We start from the raw sequence: 8,268 nt of genomic DNA on the forward strand, positions 1-8,268 counted from the left end.
TCAATATACTCTTCAAGTAAAATATTTTCACCAATAACAGGGGTTACAGTTTCTAAATATTTTAAAAAATCTTTTCCAGTTGACACTCTACTATTAAAATCACCAACTAAGCATATACATTTATTTTCAATTGCTATGTTTGATATTTCTCTTTCAAGTGCATCAAAAATTTCAACAGAGGAAAAGCGAGAATTTGAGGGTGGTATGTAAACAGTTCCTATTATCAAGTCATCTATGTTACCCATTTTTTTACTTGCAATTTTAATCCACAGTACATTGTCACATTCGTTTTTAATAACAGTAGCATATTTAGCTAGAGTATCTCGAATATATACTATAATACCACCAGATTTCCGTATTGCTAATTTTGACCTATGTTTACTAAATACTGTAAAATTAGGAATATCGATAATGTCCGCTTCATCAGTTTTTGCTTCTGTTAAACAAACAATGTCATACTGGTTAATAAATTCAATAAATTCTACAATTTGAAGTTTAGATAAGAGCCCACAAACATTCAAACTAACAATTTTTAATTCTGAATTACTTATTATTGCTGGAGAGGTGAGAGAGTCGTTATCTCTATTTACAATGTTTACACATCCGGTGTTTTGCTCCCTATGGTAATCCTAGTCTTCCGTGTTCGCAACGCGTAATTCTGGGTTGCTGGCGGAAGGCGGCGTGACGTTCAGGCATAGAGTTGATCTGTATTTGGAAGAGGGTGCCGATTCCATGGGGATGGCAGGCGCATAATGGCTACGGTTTGGTACCAGTCTGTCATCGGGCAGTGGGTCTGATGGATAGACTCTAACGCTATCGACAAAAAGCTTGTCCGCGACCATCACCGCTTTTCTGTTTTGTCGCTTTGCTTGCTTATAGTGCGGATAGAGTAGTTTCCTTCGGTCGTTTATAGCCTTTGGATATTGTTCATTGACCCCAAATGGTTTTCCGACTAGCTTGGAGGGGGCCTCTCTTCTTACTCTCTCGCGTTCTTTAAATAACACAAATTTTGCTATAATTGGGCGGTGTTTATTTGGAATTTTCCTTCCAAGTCTGTGTACTCTGTGGAACTGGATTTCCTCCTCGATTCCCATTACAGTGTGGATAAATTCTTTCAAAACTGCCTCTGTATCTTCTTCTTGAGCTTCTGGGATTCCGTCAAAGATAAGGTTATCCCGCATTGTGCGCATTTGGAGATCCAGGTGTCGTTCATTCAGGTCAAATAAATTGTTTTTCACTGTCTGGAGCTCAGATATTACAGTCTTGTTCTCTTCGACCATGACCTCTGATCTTTTCCTGATCTGGACCACCGATTCTTTTATTTGTTTAACTTCGCTACGTTGATCTTCATATTGTTTGCTTAGGAAATGCAGGCCCTCGTCCATGTCACCCATTTTAGCTTTCATTTTCCTTAGCTCATCGTTTGTGGTTATGACGTTTTTTTCTAATTCCCCTAATCTTTTGTCAATTAGATCGAGTTTGTTCAGTTTGTTTGACACGTTTTCCAATTTATCTGTCATAGCTTTCAGAGCGTCACGTATATCGAATTCTTGTTGATTCGGTTGACTGGCTATTGGTGACACAAAACCAGCGAATTGACCTTGAGGACCTGGGGGCCCATACGGGTTGAACTGATTGATTTGACCGTTTTGGCCGTTTCCTTGATAGTTTGAACTTGCATTAGGTGTTGAGTGTTGCATAATGGCGGGATTGCACATACTTGCATTGATTTGAGCATTTTGAGGATCCATACTGTGGATTCTTGGTATTGAAGCTTGATTAGTACTCACACGAATTTTCTGTTCACTCTCACCACTGATGTTTACATTCTTATTCTTTCGTTTCTTCGTCTTCTTCATCGCGTTTCCAGGCTCCATTCCCGAACATCATCTTTCCAATGGATATAAGACACAAAATCCCAATATTTCACTGACTTCAAACGATTAAATAACAGAAAAAATTAAAAAATATTCGGAGCCTTTTTTAAGACTACCGCTTTATCTCACGCATGCGCTAAACTCAGGATAACAATAAAAGAGACTTGTAATTCAAATGGACATCACCAGATAATTAAGTTAGACAATTTTCTTGCGATTTAATTATCGTTTATGACAGTGATTTTTCAAGAATTTTATTCTTTAAAAACTAGAACAAATGAACCAAACTTAAAAGTAGTAAATAGATCAGGACATGTTTTTTATAGCAACGTTTTGAATGTATTTCTATATTTTCATGGTTAACATGAATGTTCTCCCTTGCATACAAATATTTTTTTTTTTAAAAATCTATGTTTATTTTATTTACTTCTCCATTCATTCAGTTATTTATTTATTTATTTATATTTTTTATTATTTATTTATTCATTTATTATAAATTCATCTTGTGCCTCGTCTTTTATATAAAGACGATAAATGTAATCGCTATTAGTACGCGGCAAAGCGTTTTGGAGAGGGGAAAAACTATGAACCAAGTGTTGTTCCATGTTTTTTCCGACGATTAATTTTTTTTTCTTAAACGATTGAATCAATAATTTTTTTTTTTAATCTAATGTTAAATGTGAAAATGAATTCCCATTGAGAACAACAAATGATATTTTGAAATGTCTTTTAGAAAAATGTTTTAACAATGTTTAATATGCATGTAGGCAGTGGCAATTCGTTTCGTAAACAAACTTGACCTAGCTTATAGCCTCCATGAATTCATGGTTGGGCCAATTAATTGTTTTCTACTTCAAACATTATTGATATAATTTTGAACTCTTAGAACATGGCAGATGGAGAAGAAATTGCTAAGTGTTTTAAATAAATGGGTTATGACATTGGCTTGATATAAAGTGTACAAACACTATGGGAAAGATAACTCTCGAAAATAATAAGATATAAAACAAACATATAGTAGAAGAGTTATATTTCTTGTCAATAACTAATTAAAGTAAAACAAAAGTGACAGATCAGATAAGTTGACATACACAGTACATGTATTTACACAGATCTATAGTTCTGCTAAGACTATACATTTCTTGTTTTCTATAGTCATATGCATGATTATGAAGTAAATGTATACTTGTATTTAAATGCAGAGATAATATGCATGATAAGAACTTATTTCATGTCTGTGTTGTACCTGCATTGACAATAAAAAGATGTCTTATAATATAACTTGTTCATATAAAAAATTAGAAAATGCGAACATTTAATGCAACCAGTACCAGTATGGATAAAAAGGTTTTTTATATTAAAATTTATACATTTATTTTAAAAATTTATTTATAATAACGTCTCCATTGGATGTTATACAGGTCACGCATTATCTTTCAAACATTCACCGGTTTTCTTTTTCTTTCAGAAATGGGATTAAGATATAAACAGTTCTTGCACTCCACTCCTACCCCTCCAAAAATGCACAAATTAATTTTTGAGTTTGCACTTTATCGGGATATTGATAATGTATAAATAATAAACATGCCCATGTCATTTCCTGAGCTTTATTTGAAGGCTGCATGAAATATTGACCTTTATATTCTTTACTTGCATGCCCTGATGAGCCCCAAATTGGTATTAATAAATCTTATCTTATCTCACCTATTGTCTAATTACTTTATAATAAGTTCAAAATAAAAACCATTATAAACATTAACGTATGGACGCAAAGGAATGCTAACATATAAATAGTTTTGATAAAGACATTTTGATAAAGAAATGCCAAACTACAATGACAATACTAACCCTTAAATTTCATATGTCTTTCAAGATTATCCCTAAATTGCACGATCTTTTGACTAAATAATTGGTAAAGATGTAGCTATACGTACGTTAACGTAGTTTAATATGGGATCCATTTTGAACAGCTGGTATATTGTACAAACTGGCAATGCCACGTGTAGTTCAATATTTACGTTATGCATTCATGCAAATAGGTATTAAAAAATGTCAGTCAAATACTTCATATTATGTAAATATCACACCTACTGTCAAGTTTATAATTTCAAATCGAAGGAAGATAAAACATAATTATAATCTACGTTATTTATTTTATTGGAGAATGCATTTTTATACTTTAACATTAGTGTGGAAAACTTTTGATTAAACAGTCACTGTAAATAAAATTGATTTGTTTTATATTGATTTTTTTTTATATGTTAAAAGTATGCATTTTATTTTTTTTATTACACAGGAAATCACATAAATTATAATGAACTTAGAGAATTGTGCATATAATAGGGGAGCGCTACTGATCAAAAGATTAAAACGTTTTTTTTTTTTAACTAGGCCTGAATATCAAATTGCGTGTTTTCTAATATATAAACTTTAAACTGGAGTCATTCTTTATTTTTCACAAAAGTTCTTTATGTTCTTTTGTTCTACTGCCAAACAACTGAGCTTTCTTTATTTCTTTTTTTATCTTGTTAAAAGCAGGCAAATAGAAATAACATTGTGTGAAAGTGAAATGTGTCATTTATGAAAGTAAATGACAGAAGAACAATTATTTAACAAAATTGGGATCAGAAAAGGAGACTGAGATACATCTTCTTGTGATGCACTAATAATTCTCACTGTCAAACTTAATCACTAGTCAAATTATATTATACATCTATGATATAGAATTGTAATCAATATTCATATTGTAATAATTTGTTCATGCCCCCCGAGGGCCCTTGATTGGTGAATAAACATAATATATATAGAGTATTAAACATCAGGCAAAATATTACTCATTCTGACCCCAAGGACCATAATGACACCGTACCGTTGCACATATAGGTAAAGAAGGGGTCACCCAGACTATAGAATAAGAATTCAAATCCTGTAATCTATCACATTGAAAGCTAGGTTCAATATACATGCATTTCAAGCTGACCCTCTGATAAGCATCATAAGGTTGGAAGACATATACAAAATTATGGAACGCCATAGCTGCCTTATGTGGCTATTTTATATTATGCTGTGGTTATTTTATATGAAGATGGTGCTCTTCTATATTATGCTGTGGTTATTTTATATTATGCTGTGCTTTTTTCATATTTTATATTTATATAAAATAACAACAGCATTATATAAAATAACCACAGCATAATATAAAATAGCCACATAAGGCAGCTATGGCGTTCCATACAAAATGCTGTACATGCCATAAAAGAGGTGGGTAAAATAAAATTATAACAAACAACCAAAAACAAAACGAACTATTTTGAAAGAATTTGATATCGAAAAAAACCGATTATATTTAAGTCTTCGCTTTAGTGGAGGGTTTTATTTTTTAAATGAGAGAAAAGCAACGAATATCGAAGTTTACAAGAAAATTTCACGGTAAGATTTACATTGTAGTGTGATATACCCTCATCAAACAAATTACAGAACCAAGCAAAGCTCTACATAATCAAGTTAGACGTTATATGCAATGAAAAAGACTTGGTGTAAAATATGGACGATAGATGCAAGAACGCATAGAGAGAATCAGAGAGACATATTCAGAAAGAGCAAAACGTGGAATGATGCAAGGGATGGAGCATTATTGTGCTTGTTTATATGGAGGGTATAATCGTGTTAAAAATTCCAGACTTGTAACTCTGTAAATCCAGACTTGTACGTTTGTAAATCCAGACTTGTAAGTTTGTAAATCCAGACTTGTAAGTTTGTAAATCCAAACTTGTAAGTTTGTAATTCCAAACTTGTAATCGTATCAGTTTCATACTTAGCTGAATAAAACACAAAGTCACTTCACAAGTTTGCAAATGTCAAGTCTATTGAATCCGAAACTATGGAGGGACATCAGTTCTAGAATTATTTTTTTTTAATTCAAACTTCTTTTTCTAATTAAAACTATGATTTTTTTTTATTTCTACCGGTTATAAATCTATAAATCTTAACAAAAAGGGGAAAATGTATTAGATATCAAAATATTTATAAGAATGATAGACTAGGAAATCATGTTTTTTTGGTAAGTTTTTGTATTTAATAAAAATTCTCAAAAGCTAGAAAGGGGGAATTTTGTTGTTGGCAAATTTAGAGTTACAGTTATAAGTAATAAATAATTTGGTCAAATTTTTAATTGATTGATTGTATATTGTTTAACGTCCCTCTTGAGAATTTTTCACTCAGATGAAGACGCAATTTTTAATAGATGATAGGAATTTTGACTAAGGTCTATGTCTGTTTGATGATCCTGATCCGTGACTTTGGGGATCACATCCTGCTATGCAATGGGATCGTAAATTAACTTTTATAATTTTGAATTTCCACTGTATTATTTATTTAAATAAGCATGACTATCTTCCTTTAACAGTTACTATAAGAATCAGACTAAACCATGTAAACATAAACGTTGACTGCAAATTGTCATTTTTTTTTAATACTTTTTTTTTTAATTTTATGTTACAGTTTACCACAACGGCGTGAGAAGTCTTTGGATCCTTCCACAATTATTTTAGATCTATTTTTCTTTCATATTACACATACCCAGCCTTTTGCAGGCTTTACAGCAACGTGAAATGTACTTTCTACTAATGATAATTTGCAAAAAAAGTAAATTATGTTATGCATGATTTAATAAGCTACATTTACAATATATGTATACTTTGTATATTACTACAACCTATCAAATCTAGCGGGAACATTAACATGCACAGATGGAAAGCTCTAGAAACAACTCAGTTAAATTTAGGTTCTTAATTAAATAATAGAGATTTAAAAATCGACGAAATTGTCTTATAAAAAAATCACATAAGAACCAATCCCCCCTCTTTTGCACACTTTGGAAATTTACACCCAAGGCGTCATTAATCGGATCAGCTCGCTCTTTTCCGTCACAGGCTAGCGTGCGACGGAAAAGGGCGAGGTGATTCGATTGCAAAGGCTGACAGTTCCTGTCTCCTTCGTACGATATCAGACAGGCAAGCCATTCTCTGCGCAAAAATAAGAGAGGGTTTAACTTAGAACGTTCTAGATTTTTCTATATTGTTTCAAAAACGTCGTCTTGAGAAAAAACAATACTTTTTTTTGGGGGGGGGGGGGGGGGAGTGGGGGTGGGTGGGTAAACTATTGAACATTTTACCTCGTCCCTATAAATGCATGAAAATGTATTTACGTTCAAATCACGAATCGAGGGTCACCGAGCAGGTTTATCAGACACATACGTGTACTACATAACCAATACTAATTGATTGTTTATATATTTTAAATTTTTAAAAATATAACATTAACGTAATTGCCATTTTGTGGGGAAAACCCCAGCACGTACTGATATCAATGATAAATAAACACTTACCTGTCTACACAGACTGAGTACGAAGAATGTATAGATTGTCAAGCTGAACTTGTCCCAAATTTTTTTCTCGTGAGTAATTGCATGGATAATTGCCTACAGCGAATTAGCTGTATAAGCACAAATGAACATTTGACAGTTTTAGAGGGGGTTAAACATCTAACCCCCCCCCCCCTAACACACCCTTGCGCCCTCTAAAGTTAAATAAAAATTAAGGTAAATCATACATTTTCTTCAGGGTCTCCTTTTCCACTCTTAAAATATGCATTGAATTGAGTACAAGAGATTCAAGAATCTGTCCCCATGAACCCACCCTCACAATAGGGTTTTATCGTGGACCAGCTGGGGAGGGGGGTCCCAATGCACTGTCCTTGAAAGCCATATATGGCGTATGTACAATGAAAATTATGAGACTAAAATTATAAGAACTTATTATCTGTATCATTACTTTATATAAAGATAGACCTTTTCCGTAAATTACAAAATCTAACTCAATTGCGTTATAAAGATATCACAATTTAATTTCTCGGAATTTTCTCCGTCTCCGAAGAAAATACAAAAGATTAAAATAACACATTACAGAGAAGATAAAATCGTATTATTAGATGAAACGAGGTGTTCTCTATGTTCAGAATTGTATGAAAAGCTTTAATTTAAATGTACTAACTATATTTCTCTACTTAATTTTGTATTTTTCAAAAATGTATTTTTTATATCAGTTACGCCACATATGGCTTTAATCAAATACCTTTCATAAATGCTTATTGTGGATTCATCACCTGCAGCTGATTGTGAATATATCACATGTATTTTCTCATATATTATCAAAACAAACATGAATGTACTGAAAAATCAATGTATTGAAAAAAAATATTTAATCCGGCCTCAAACATTATGACTAATAAGTTTAAAGTATTGGAATTCAAAATGGTTCGTCGTCAACATCGCTAACATTTTTCGCTTATCTTGTCAAAATAGTGATTTTAATCAACGCATACATTTTACAAC

General features: G+C 32.3%; 1 protein-coding gene across 1 annotated transcript in view; it reads right to left on the reverse strand.

Moving 5' to 3' along the window:
• The window catches only part of LOC134235157 (uncharacterized), a 41,014-nt gene extending 33,714 nt beyond the window's left edge, over positions 1–7,300 (reverse strand). Inside the window, exon 1 of the mRNA XM_062717287.1 lies at positions 7,264–7,300. The gene's annotated coding sequence lies outside the window, so the exon portion shown is untranslated. The remainder of the gene's footprint in view (positions 1–7,263) is intronic.
• Between the last annotated feature and the right edge of the window lie 968 nt (positions 7,301–8,268).

Source organism: Saccostrea cucullata, unplaced genomic scaffold (genome assembly GCF_032062105.1).
Source record: "Saccostrea cucullata isolate Sc308-1 unplaced genomic scaffold, CSIRO_AGI_Scuc_v1 ctg610, whole genome shotgun sequence".
Taxonomy (NCBI): Eukaryota; Metazoa; Mollusca; class Bivalvia; order Ostreida; family Ostreidae; genus Saccostrea; species Saccostrea cuccullata.